This window comes from Orcinus orca, chromosome 17 (assembly GCF_937001465.1).
Source record: "Orcinus orca chromosome 17, mOrcOrc1.1, whole genome shotgun sequence".
Taxonomy (NCBI): Eukaryota; Metazoa; Chordata; class Mammalia; order Artiodactyla; family Delphinidae; genus Orcinus; species Orcinus orca.
Window position 1 is genome coordinate 47,233,415 of NC_064575.1, and position 14,858 is coordinate 47,248,272.

Genomic DNA, 14,858 nt, shown 5'->3' on the forward strand with positions numbered 1-14,858 from the left:
TTCTCTTATAGGTTATTACAAAATATTTAGTATATTTCTCTGTGCCATATAGTAGGTCCTTGTTGGTTATCTATTTTATATACAGTAGAGTGTATATGTTAATCCCAAATTCCTAATTTATCCATCCCCCCCCTTTCCCCCTTTGGCAACCATAAGTTTGTTTTCTATGTCTGTGGCTCTAAGGAAAAGGAATTCTAAGTAGAGGGGGCAGCACATGCAAAGGTATGGAGGTGTGAAATAATATGATGAAGGTGTGAACCCCAAGTAGTCCACTGTGTATGGCTGAAGCAGAATAATCCATGGCCGGAGGAAGGGAAAGATGATGACTGAAGCAAATAAAATATTAGAACTCATTTCAGCAGAAGAAATTCTGCAAAAAAACATATATCACTCTCTACATAAGTGCCAAGATATATGAGGGATATGCAACCTGAAACTTTCAAAGACATCTGAGAAGACCTTCCACTGAGATAGGAGGCAGAAAGAACTGCAGAATGAAAAAGAGATGGGGCAGAAATGATGGCATCCTGACACTCAGTTAGAAACGTGTCATACAAAAGACAATGGTGTCTTGTCCAAAGGGTCAGAAACTTGCAACCTGTACCTTTCCTACAGATCCATGACCCCAAAGCCCATCTCCATCTACCACTACATTGAACTTTTTGACAGTCCCTCTCCCTGTTTGTTATCAGACACATAAGTATGTAGCTTAAGATCTTAATGAAAGAGCAGAGCAACTTGGTGCTATGACACCTGAACCCAGCAGCTGTGGGTGAATGACCTGCAGACAGAAAAGCAATACTCCTTGTCCAAGCAACATAGACATGGCTGTGCTGTGTCCTGTAGACACCCAGGGTTGAATTTGTGCAGTCATTGCCAGAAAAGCACACCACACCCACATGTCAAAACAAACATGATATCCAGGGGAGGAAAATCAAGGTTTCAGTTGTTTCTTTTCTTCCCTCTCCAAATCCCAAGAATCCAGTGAGTTTTAATAACACTTCTAAAATGTCAGGAGAAAAAACTCTTACTTTTAAAAAAGTTGGAATCACCAAGGGGGTCTTTTGCAGAGTCTAGTTTCACTCTAGGCCCCCTCGGGGATGGTATGAGGTGCAGGTGTGCCTTGCTTTAAGAAAATGCAATGAAAAAAAAACTCAAGCATAGATTAGAGACTTGAGGAGGTGATTATTCATATTGTAATATAGGTTTTAAATTTTATCTGAATCGTAAGTTTGGTTTAAAACAGCAGTCCCTCTCCTGTGAAGCAGTGCCCATTTTCATATTGCTAATTTGGTAGAGTTGGAGAGAGAGTGTTGAGAAATTTAGTGTTCAAGGATTAAATAATTATTTTTATTTATGGAAGACATATCAAAAACAAAGGCTAAGCATTTATGAAATGTTGGGAGCCATTGAGAAAGGAAATAATTATGTATTAAGTATTTATTATGTGTAAGGCACTTTACATATGTTATGGGGATAAAAATTATTAAAGCATAATTCCAATTTCACTTCCTTCTTTTCTCTGCCTGAGTTTTTGCAACTTCCCTCATCCTCTTTCCTGTAAGAAGAGATCTGAATTTGTGGTCATTTTCTTATGATTTTTAAACAGAGCATCAGGAAAGTGGGTAGAGAGAGACAAGACTGGATGGTTCACGGGGAAGGGTGGAAAGGACTATGAGAACAAGAGCTGATATGGACCAAGGAGAGCTTGGTGATGTGTAAACTAATGGGGGACTTGAATGGGGATTCTCAAGAAGCTATGGGCTATGAGAAAACTGTATTTTATGAAGTCATACTTTAAGTTTTGAATTAAATTTCCTTTATGTTCTTCAAGAGATGCCTGGACTATGCTACTTTGAACGTGAAATTTTACTGATTCCATGCAATAGGAGGCATGTTTGATCTCATTCAATCTTGCAATAACCATATGAAGTGGGCATTTTATTTTCATTATACAGATGAGAAGACTGAGTTACAAAGATGTTCAGAGACTTGACTAAACCACACAGCTAGACTATGCAGAGCTTGGATTTGAAAATAAGTTTGTTTCCAGTATTAAAAAGACAGGAGATAACAAGTATTGGCAAGGGTGTGGAGAAAGGGAACCCTTGTACACTTGGTGGGAATGTAAATTGGTACAGCCATTATGGAAAACAGGAGGGAGATTCCTCAAAAAATTAAAAATAGAACCTCCATACAATCTAGGAATCCTACTTCTGGGTATACATCCAAAGGAAATGAAATCAGGATCTAGAAGAGGTTATCTGCACTCCCATGTTCACTGAAGCATTATTCACAAGAGCTGAGATATGTAAACAACCTAACTGTCTATGGACAGATGAATGGATAAAGAAAATGTGGCATATACATTCAAAGGAAAATTATTTAGCCATAAAAAGAAGGAAATTTGCCATCTGGAGCAACATGGATAAACCTGGAAGGTGTTATGCTAAATGATATTAGCCAGACACCAAAAGACAAATACTGTATAATCCCATTTATATGTGAAATCTAAAAATATAAAACTCATAGAAGAGAGAATAGAATGGTAGTTACCAGGGGCTGGGGCCCGGGGAAATGGGTAAATGTCAGTCAAAGGGTACAAACTTTTGGCTGTAAGATGAATAAGTTGTATGGAGCTAATGTACATCATGGGTCTATAGTTAATTATACTGTATTATATACTTGAAATTTGCTAAGAGAGTAGATCTTAAGTGTTCTCACCAAACACATACACACACAAATTATAACCATGTGAGGTGATGGAGGTGTTAATTAACTTGCGTGTGGTAATAATTTCACAATGTATACATATGTTAAGTATACATATGTTATACTTATATGTTATATATAAGTTAAGTATACATATGTTATACAATGTATACATATGTTAAGTCACATTGTACACCTTAAAAAATCATGTTGTATAACCTAAATAGATACAATTTTTATTTGTTAATTATACCGCAATAAAGCTGGGGGGGGAACCTAGAACATTAAAAAAAAAAAACAAGTAAAAATAGGCCTTTTCTTCTATTATCTTTATGCAGTCATGTCAACCACCCTTCCTTATTTTCTGAGATTTCTTCTTTTTTTTCTTTTCTTTATTCATTTAGGAAATAATAATCCTGATTTAATTCTGCTCGTGATTATCCTTAAGTTATTCAAAAGTATCTTTTCTGTTAAACAAAGCAGAAAATGTACGTACTGTATTTTGATTATTTTCTGTGTAAAATGGATATTTTAACATGTTTTTCCTCCTATCACCACCCCACATCTTCCTTTGCCTCCTCTTAAGTTTGTATAATTTTATGAGTATATTTGTTTTATCTATATTCTCTTTTAATAATCACTTTTGATATTCACATCAAATTTTATCAGCTGTAATTCTTAGTTCACCTATGTAAATATAGAGCTGTTTCCTCCATATTCTGGCATTAAGCTGCTTGACAGTCCAATCACTGTCCTACCTTTCAGTGCTATATCTTTGTCTTTTAATGTGTTTTCATAACATTTTTAATGGAAGGGTGGACAGAAGAAGAGGGAAATGTAATAGAACTAAATATACATATTTCATAAGAGAAAGGTAATAGACAAATCAATAAATAGCAATATAATCTTATTGTAAAAGAAACGGCTAAAATATTTAAAAGTAATAACTTGGGGGATGGTAATGGTGAGATAAAAGCTACTGTTTTGCACTACATACATTCTAATATGATTTATAAAGTAGTCATGTGCATACATTTTTTAAATAAACAGTGATATATGTGCCAAAGTCCTGGTCTAGACAATAAACATGGAATAAAAGTGGATGAATATGTGGTACACCTGGGCCGCTCTTCCCCCCCCCTCCGAGAAGTACACAGTCCTCGGATCTGGGGCTGGGGGAGAGTTGGAAAACACTAGGATCTGGTGAATGTCCTCAAGAACCAGTCCTTGCAACCTGCCCTCCTCCTACGCTGGACTGAATCCCAGGGGACGGCCATAGAAGCCCCAGACAGATTTGGGGGTCCAAATATCGAGGAGTTCTATGTTCCACTTCTTGTCAGCGTCTTGGGAGGCAGCAAGACCCCATAGTTCCTTGTGCCACTACGGATTAGACAAACAGAAGCACCAAGGCAGACTGACTTGAGGCAAAACCACAGATCCTCCTTATCCCTTAATGTGGTGCAGGGACAGCAGATTCTTTCCATGGGACTGACATTGTCCAGCATCTGAGAATGAGGCTGGAAGACCTGCAGTATGGAGTTGCCCATAGTAGATGTGGTGTGAACCAGAAGACGAGGGGCCGGATAGGAACAAGGACATCTCAGGTGTGGCTGCTGTGGAGAGGGGATGATGACTAAAGACTAGATAGAACCACATACATCTCCGCAGATGCCTGTGTGGAACTGATCATGAACGACATCCAGGAGACCCCTCTGAATGAGCTGCTGCCGTGTAAATCCCTGTGGAGCTTGGATGCCTCACCCCACCACCCTCTCAGGGAGATGCCAGGAGAAATGCTTAAGTGAATTGTCAGAATCCTTGGTTAGAAACAAAGAAACAACTCTGGTTAACATAAGCATTAAAGGAATTTACAGTAAGGATACCAGAGAGTTTTCAGAAACAGTGGGCTCAAGAAAAAGTGTGAATTACCTCCAGCCAAAACCACAACACAGGAAGTTTCTGGTGAGATGTGGATGACACCACCACTGCATCACCCCTGTCAGAAATAGACACAGGACATCACTGCTGTCAACTTCTGCCACTCCCAGAATAGGACTTTGGATGCCATTGCTGCCGCTGCTGCCAGGATAAATTCTCTAGTGTCCTTCACTTCCTGTTCACTGCTGATTTGATGTACTGGGTGAGGCTAGCCTGTTGGCCAACATCAGCCATGTGCCCAACTCCAGCTGCTTGGCTTTGATCCAGAGGGAATGGTCCCCATTCCTATTTATTGTAGCATCCCCCACCCCCTGCCCCACTCAAAGGAAAAAGGTTCACACTCATACTCTCAAATATGACCACATCCACCACTTTTGACTGAGAATACTTTGAATCAACCTGATTTACCTGGAACGGACTAGATTTAATTATACTGTCTAAATTCAACCATAGAAAAAGGTAAACTTACATTTTCACACACCTGAGCTTTGGTCTGAGGAGTTCACATCTACATCATTCAGTCACATGAATAACACCTTGCCTGTGCACATGAATACCCCGTTTAATCATCACAACCACCCTGGACTGCATTATTAGCCCACTAACCTGACTTGAAAGTTAGGAAGCTAAGGGTCAAGGAAGTTCAGAGAATTTTTCACACCAGTAAGTGGCAGAGCCAATATCCAATCTTGAGTCTTAGGTTTGCCTAAAGCCCTGAAGCCTTTTGAAACATTACACTGTGATTTATTCTCAAGATGCTAGAGCCAGATGGTTACTAAATTAGACTTTCTAGATCATTTTTTCTGAGCTCCTGTCCTTAGCATGATGTCATTTTCCTCTTCTGTTAGACCTAAAAGAGGAGTCTGTGTACATGTCCGAAATGCTGCATGCCTCCTCCAAATATGATACTGAAATCTAATAAAGCCTGCAGAATTCATCCTTTTTGGGTCACAGTCCTATGCCACCAGAGAAACAGAATTAATCAGAAACAAAGAACGAGGTATTATTTGCCTACTCACCATATTTTCCCACCCCAAGCTCCTTTCTTTCTCATGCACTGCCTGAGTAGGAAGGGATGAGTAAAGAAGAAGGCATTTTCCAGGTAATCTTGTCTGCTGTGCTTCATCCTGACTGCGCTTGGAGACATCAGGGATTCCCCACTCCTTTACCTCCCCTTAGCTGAGCAGAGTATTTAGGGGGCAGGAAATGTTTAAGAGAACTGTAATAGGTGTAAGTAAGAAACATCTATTCTCCATTAAGGAGATTCACTTCTCTGTTGGGGTTGTTATAGGACTAGGTCAGGAGGCTGCTTGGGGCTGTCTGGTATCTTTTCTGCCTGCATTGCCCATCCCGTTGCAGCTCCCTCTCTGAAGCAGGTAGTCTCTTCTTCCAAACCTTCCTTCCTCTGATGGAATCAGGTTGATTGGAGGCCTTGGTTTTAAGTAGTGACACAATAGAGTAATAATGGTGAATTTTTGTTTTCAGGACATTGGAAAATGGAGAAAGGAGCATTGTGCCCGTGTATTTTACAGCTGTTCAGTGAGGTTGTTCCCATGGTGAATTGCAGAGTAATTATATTTTATGGCAAAAATAACATCTTTGTGGGTTTCCCACACAACGTGGTTATCTGTTACTCAATCAACTCAATCCTAGCATAAGGTCTCACCCAGGGTCACCCTGTAGTAAACATTCAATGAATAGAAGAATGAAAACTCTAAAGGCTTAGAAACAGATGTAAATCCCTAGAGTCTGACAAATTGGATTTAGAGTAGACTAAGAAGGTTCAGTGAGTAATGTCAATGAAAAATAGTTGGCAACCTGTTGCAACTCTTCATTTGTTTTCTGAGTGGCCTTCCTTCCTCCTTCCCTCCCTTCTTCCTCTCTCTTTTTTTCTTTCTTTCTTTCCTTTCATCACAGCAATTTTCAAGCACCAAGTAAAGAGAGTTGTCTATTGAATCCCCATGCACGTATCACCCAGCTTTAATGATCATCCAATTTTCTGCTTCGTTATTCTCAACCCCCTCTTTCTTCACACTTTTTTGGAAGTATTTTAAATCAAAACCAAGACATTTCACCCCAAATTACTCCACCCACCATTATTTTAGTATGTCTCTCCAACAGAAGATGTTTTAAAAATCTACAACAATCACACACCCTCAAATTAATAATAAGTTTGTAATGCCATCTAATAATTAACCTGTGTTTGGCTTTTATCTCTTCTAGGCTTCCTGTAAGATTTTTTTCTTAAATGTTAATTTGTGGCTTAAGACTGGTGCTTTCCTACTCTTCATGGTTACCTCTAACACCTTTCCCTTCAAACTCCAATTGAGCACTTATGATTGTTAAATGAATAATTTCTATCTCTATTAGTTCACTCGAGGAGCGAGCACTTAAAATGCACTCACCATTATGAAAGGCTCTGGAGCTACCACGGTAAGATAGGGTCCTTGGCCACAAGGATCTTACAGTTCCAAGGGGAATATATGGCCAGTTGATTGTCCCTCGAACACTTCACACTCAGCATGATAAAATCAATCTCATCCTAAAAGGCCAGCTCTAAGTTTCTGAAGTCTGATGGTGACCTCACCATTCTTCATGCTTCCCAGGCTCCACACTACTGACTCTTTTTCTTCATCCTGTCAGTTCCAAACCTGACTATTTGTCTTCTGAAATGTTTTCTGTATCCATCTATTTTTTTTCCTCCAGGAAAGCGTTTTTCTGTAATGAAGAAACTGTGATTGTGATGAACTGTGTAAGAATTTACAAGGGTCCTGCCTTCTCAGTTGGGGCAAACTGAGAGGGAGTTAGCAGATCTCCAAGGGTCTGGAGTCCAATGTTTTTCCGGGAGAGGCTTCATATGAAGTGGGCCCGAGGATACGATGTCAGGATGGAGATACAAGAGCACAGGGGAAGGAGCTTGAAAAACAGTACCATGCATCCCATATGACAGGCATGGCAAGTAGGGAATGGGCAAAAAGGACGTAAAGCTGTGACCAGGAGTTTTGGGAGTGAGATAGGGCAGGTTGGAGGCATGACTCTTTCTGGTCCATTTGGAAATTCGTTTGGAAGCAGAGAATCAGTGTTTGATTGCCTGCTTTACCTAATTGCCATGTATCGAATTACTGCAAATTTCACAGCTTCAAACAAAATTTTTTATTATTTCACAGTTTTGCAGGTTAGTCCAGGCAGCTCGGCTGTGTTCTCTGCTCAGGGTCTCACAAGGCTCATGTACAGCTAATGGCCACCAGGGGTCTTATCTGGAGGCTGGGGAAATCAGCCTTCATTTCTATAACCCCTCTCAGGCTATCAAATAGAGAAAAAGACCATCTTCAAATGATGGGGATGATTTCTACTCTCTCTGCAGTTTTCTTCACTGTGGCACTGATCCTAACAACAGACATAATCCTTCTCCCTTTTTCCTCAGCTTGAACAATGGTTTAATCTTCTTACTTAAGAGCTCATGCCCTCTGTTTATGAAAACACACACACAATTTTTTTGTAGGTTTGAAAAGACTAATGCTTTGTGTGTGTGTGAATGTGTGTTTTTATTTAAATTAAATTCTTGTAACTTCATGACCTCACCCCACTGAAGATTGAGATGCTAAGACCCTTGCCTTTTCTCATTGATCTCAGGGTCATCTGAAATATTTAGTGTATTTCATACATGATCACATAAACAATGAACTATCTAATTGGTTTTCAAGAAGGCTTTTCTTACTTAGTTTACAAAAATTATAAAAAATAAATCTCTTACTATTAGACTCATCATATACTTCCCAGGCTCTCTTACTGACCACTTTTTCTCAAAAGACTCAGGAGTTTGCTAATTGTAATGTTTATTTCTGAGGTTAGGGTATGAAAATGAGGATTTTCAACAGGCTATGGATTATATCAACCATGGAAGTGGACATTCATTAACATACTGCTCAGAAGAAGAAAACAACCCTCAATTTTCTTTCAAACCAATGGGGACACTGTTATCTTTTCTTAATATGGGATTGCAATTAGTACCTATTTATTTCTTAGTACTTTAGGAAAAAAATTCTCCTCAGCCTCTTTTAGGATCCAATAGTTAGCCTGTGTAAGATTTGAAAAATAATATGTTTGCTGGAAATTAGAATCTGATCCAGTACCTTGAAAATCAATAGCAATCTTGGAGAAAGAGTTCTTAGAAAAAACATAGCAAATACTTGCATATATTAAAAGATAAGATTCACAGGGGTAAGTACTACTATCTGATCAAAGTGAGATGACCAAATTGACTTCTGTAATTTAAGGTTAATTTTCCAACCCGGAGTCCATTTGACCTAGTGTTGACTTAAATAGATAGTGCCCTGAAGAAAACTCTTCACTCGGGCTTCTCTGGTGGTGCAGTGGTTGAGAGTCCGCCTGCCGATGCAGGGGACATGGGTTCGTGCCCCAGTCCAGGAAGATCCCACATGCCGCGCGGAGTGGCTGGGCCCGTGAGCCGTGGCCGCTGAGCCTGCGCGTCCGGAGCCTGTGCCCTGCAACGGGAGAGGCCACAGCAATGAGAGGCCCGTGTACCGCAAAAAAAAAAAGAAAGAAAAAAAGAAAAGAAAAGAAAAGAAAAGAAAACTCTTCACTCTAAAAATTATTTAACCTTAACCTTCTGCTATTTTAAAATTTATGTTCCATTTTCTCCAGTACTTGAATTGGCAAAGAAGGAGGGTGGGATGGAATTAGTGCACCTGTGTTTCCATCTTTCCTCTCTTCCTCTTTCCCTTAGCAGATCCAGACAAGATAAAACAGTGTGGTAGGAATACCTGGCCTATAGATGGTGCTCAGTAAGTAGTTTTTGAATACATAAATGAATGGATGAATGAATGAAGGTAGCACAAAAGCAAGGAAGCTGAATTCTTACGGAGTGGGTTTTATCCTCTGTAAGGCAGCAGGTGATTTGCAGGAGCCAAGAACAGAACAGCTGCTTCCCATCACCTTCCCCCAAACTCCAGCAATGGGTGTTGCTGTGACCTCAGTCTTGCTGGCACTTACTGTACAGGGAGGACGTGCAAGTTCAGAAATCTTATGAAATAAAGTCAAGAAAATTTACAGGATGCCTGCGGGGTAGGGGGTACCAAAAAAGACCAAATGGGAGTTTATGTAGTGACTGTACCGGTAAAATGTTCCCCTGGTGGCTGGCTGTGAAGTCTAGAATTTGGCTCCTAATGTCATCAAGGGTGACACATGTTATTAATGGCACTGCCTTCTGGAATCCACTTGATTCTTGCAAAATTCTCTCTCTGTTTTTCTGTCTCTCTCCTTTTCTCCCCCCGACCCCACTCTCTCGCTTTCCCTTTCATTTTCCCTCCTTCCATTTCTTGCATACACTCTCCATCTTTCCATGGTGGTGATGGACAAGTTTAGAGAAGACAGCTTCATTTAGGGTCTGCTGAGGTGGAGGGCCAGTTTCTCCTGTGACAGGCGCATTCATGAACTCAGAGTCATACTCCAAGAACATCTAAAGATGATTCAGCATCAGCATGAGGTACTTTGGGTTTTTTGGCAATTTCTAAGCTACCGGGGAGGGGGGACAAAAAGGGTGGAAATGAATCACTTCATGTAAATAAAACTTCAATAGTACTTTTCTGGGAAAAAAACAGAAAAAATCCCATCATAGAAATGACAGTCTCTGTGCCAAGAGGGAAGTGAGTAAGGAGCAGTTTGAACGTGAACCAAGTCACTTCCTGGAGTAGCCTGGTCTTGCCCATGGACAAAAAAATGGGATTATTTATGCAGGAAAAGTGAGGAAGACAAATATGTGAATAAACATCATAATGAGAATTACAATCAAGAGTTGTCATAAGAGGTGATAAAGCAGCTAGGCAGGAGGAGGTTAAGGAATGTCCTTCCTCCTAGAACTTTAAGATAAGGTCGTGGAATTATTGTTGTTGTTATTATTATCATTTTCAGAGAAAATTTGCGGTGGGCAGGGTGTGCTCCTTTTCCTGATAGGGCTGGTTGGGGTTTTGATTTGTTCAAGCTCTTTCTTCACTTGAGCTGTATTGTAAGACGATATTTCAAGGGCTGTCCTGAAATATTTGAAACTGACAAGGCCCCAAAGCCTTCACTGTGAGTTCTCCTGCCTTCACCAGATATACCCGCCACCCAGCGGAAAAGGCTCCTCGCCTAGCTCATTCTTCCATCTGCCATATCAGTTGCAGTCCACTCAATCCTCAACCTAACAGGCTTTGCTTCCCTGCTAGTTGGGAAAATTATTCTAATAGACCATGGGAACCAGGGGGCACCTCACCCTCTTGATACTACATAGCCTGTCTCCCACAGCCCCTGATTCTTTAGCCTATTACCACGTGCAGCTCCTGCGTGGCCCCACCTGGCATGCAGTGTCCTCCCCCAGGCTGTGAGTACATGTGATTAATCAACTGCTGTTGATCTCATCTATCCAATGCCAAGGATTGTTGTATAGTCAGCCACCTCACACCATTTAAGGTGGGGTACACCTTCGTCACCAACAGGGTGGCAATACTGTGATTTATAAGAAATGTATTTGGTCGTTCAGATGACCAAAATATATTTCTCATATATATTTGGTCTTCATCCACAGTTCCTGGCTTACAGCTCCCCAAACCCTTGGAATTTCCTGAGCAATAAGAGCAAAGGAAATATCTCTTATTATAATAATTGGTCTCTTGTCTTCATTCCTGAAATTGCTTTAGAACCATAAAGGTGAAATGAGTACCTGGTTATCTATAACAAGTCCCTTTCCACCACAACTGGGTTTATGTTAATGGAGTGACTTTTGGAGAGCATCTAAGGATGGGGGCTGGTCACCAGGGCAACCAACCACAAATACAGGGTTGGAACTTTCAGTCCCACCCCCTCCCTTGACTTCTGGAGTGGGGAGAAGGGGGCTGGAGGTTGAATCAATCACCATAGGCAATGATTAAATCAATTATGCCTATGTAATGTAGCCTCCATACAAACCCAAAAGGAGGGGATTTGAAGAGCTTCCAGATTGGGGAACCAGAATGCTTCCATGTGTCACTGTGCAAGGTTCCAAACTCCACCCTCAGGACCACACCCAATGTATCTCTTCATCTGGCTATTGATTTGTATCCTTTAATAACCTATGTAATAAATTGGTAATCTAGTGAGTAAATGGGTTTCCTGAGTTCTGTGAGCCACTCTAGCAAATTAATTAAACCCAGAGAGGGGGTTGTGGGAACCTCTGATTTATAGCTGGTCCGTACAGGTAAAACTTGGACTTGTGACTTGTGTCTGAAGTCCAAGGAAGGGGTCATGGGAATCTCCAATATGTAGCCAGTGAAGCAGAAGCACAGGTAACAACCTGGACTTGTGAATGACATCTGAAGCAGGGGGCAGCCTTGTAGGACTGAGCCCTTACTTAACCTGTGGGATCTGATGCTATTTTCTGGTAAATAGTGTAAGAATTGAGTTGAATTGAGAGAGACTCAGCTGGTGTTGGAGCATTGCTTGTTGATAGTGGGGAAACCCCCGCCCTCCCAAGACATATTGAAATTGGGTGCAGTACCCTTTTTAAAGGTTAATAGGAGGTTATCAGAACTTGTACATTCATAACTCTTGTTTATTGCCCAGTACTTGGCTCATCCTGTGGTCAAATGTTTATTCAAATTCCTGGGGACTACCCACCTGCAGATGCATGGGAAGACAAAACATAATTAGAATAAAGAATCAGTAAGCATAGAACTGACTTGATCATTTGACTCTTAGAGCAAGCTACATGATCCAGGCACCAGGCAAAGATCATGAACCTGAACTTATCCAATGAAAAATGGACTCTATCTTACTTTGCCTTTACACATCTATCTTTCTCCATGGTGAAGCACAATCTTTAAGAATTACCATATTCTGAAGTTGGCTTTTTATGTCTGGGAAATATAGTCCTTGGTCTCTTGATTGCATTGCTTAAGATGAATTTAATATAGAAACATCAACATGGAAAAACAATGAAAACGTTAATTAAATTAAACTACAATTCAGAAACGAGGTACTGGTTTAGATGTTTTCCTGTTAATAAAAACAGCCATAATACTAAGCAGAGGTTAAGTTGCACCGACTGCAATTATTACTTTATATTTGGTTGTATTATTCTCAGTGTCAAAGAATATTTGGTTCTCTTTTTTCCTGTATAGAACCTCAAATACCATCAGCCCATGGAATATTTTCTTTTTAACTGGTCAATTTGGTGGGGTAATTTATTTAAAATAAGTTTTTTTAAAAAAATATAGTTTTCTCTTTATTTTACAAAATGAGTAATGCAAGCTGGGATGTGGAGCTATAATGTCATTGCAAAAAAAAAAAAATTACACAGCAAAACTGCTATTTTTGGCTTTTAATTCCTAGCAGTTTGCCAACTTGTTGCAAGTTATACTTATCAAGGGATCCTACGCTTTTTCCATCTTGTTTCATCTTGAACCCTAAAATGGTAACAGAGACCAGGGATGGTGTTTGATTTAATTAGCTAGTGTTGCTATTGCTTGCTACATCTCCTAGCTCTAAATATCTCTAAAAATAAGCTTCCTTTGATTCCAGCTTTTAAGTGACACAAATTGTATTCACAGGAGAGAAAAACATTACTTAAGTTATCTATAACATATCTGTTTATAGTTCTAACTGGTATGCTTTATCACACAGTCCGTGGTTTATGTTATAAAAGGATGGATCTATAATAAGTTAGCAGAAACAACAGGCGTTCCTTCGGAATAACTCTTAATGGGAAATGTTTTTTTAAAAGAAGAAAGTTTACAAAAAATGAACTTTTAAAGAAGAATTTTATTTTATTCACTCTGTGAAATCTGAGACATTGAAATTAAACATTATGATATATAGTACACAGGTACAGTTGCTATTTTTTTTTAATAGGAGTTATTTAGTGAATATCATTTGGGTCATTGAAATGAAACAATTTTAACCTATTTTATACAGAAAAAGACCTCCTCCAAACAAAGGGTAGATTTATGTAAAGAATGTTATTTAATAGTCAAGAGTCTTTATTGGCCAGAATTCAAGGGAAACAATTGCCAAATTCAGATATGAAATTCAGCAGGGCATGTGGTAGGCAGAATTCTAAGATGGCCTCAAATATTCTCTCCTCCCCAACTCCCCATGGACATGGCCACATAATCCCTGGGTGCATGACCATGAGAGATTTTACTCTGTGATTAGGTTATATTACATGGCATAGTTGCCCTTAATGTAGGGAGATTATCCATGTGGGCTTGACCTAACCACATGGCTTAGGTCACAGAAGAGGAAGTCAGAGATTTGAAGCAGACGGATTCCATGTATTGTTACTAGCTTAAAGATGAAAGAGGCCAAGTGACAAAAAATTATGGACAGAGTCTCAGAGCTGAAAGCAGGCTCTGGCTGATAGCCAGTAAGGAAACAGGGACCTTAGTCCTGCCATTGCAAAGAGCTAAGTTCTGCTAACAACAAGAATGAGCTTAGGAGTTTACTTTTCCCTTTAGTCTCCAGCCAAGAACTCAGTCTAGCCAGCACCTTGATTTTGGCCATGGGATACCCTAAGTAAAGAACACAGCCATGTGTGTCAGCCTTTTGACCTAAAGAACTGTGAGTGATAAATGGACATTGTTTTAAACTGCTAAGCTTGTGGCAATTTGCTATACGAAATACAAAACTGATACAGAGCATAAGATTGTATTTTATGGAAAATGTAAATGGGAACATTTACATTTATTATGCATCATCATTCTTCATAGGAGAATCGGTGAGAAGATAGGAGAGGGCATAGACTTGTGCTCAAATATCTCAAACTACTTGCCGCGAAGCACTGTTTTGTTTATTTTCAATCTATCATGGACTGATTCTTTTACAAATTATGATGAAAATGAATAAGTATAAAAATGAAACAAAAACACAAAGACATACAAATATTAATCCCAAATTTGCTATTAATAGATTCAAATAAAGCTACATTGTCAAGTTGGTATAAATGTTTATAAACATTTATTCTCAATTTTTATGCTTTTTACAGATCTGTAACAAACAGTCCATGGGCCAGGGCTGGTCTGCAGACCATGTTTTGTGTAGCATTGATTTAGACCACATTAAATTAGAAGGTTTCCAAGGCTAAAACATTTACCAGTTCTAAGACTCAAAAGAAAATTTAGCCATTTATGTGTTCTCAGCTGCTTTTACATCAGAATAATTAATATTTTGGCTTCAGA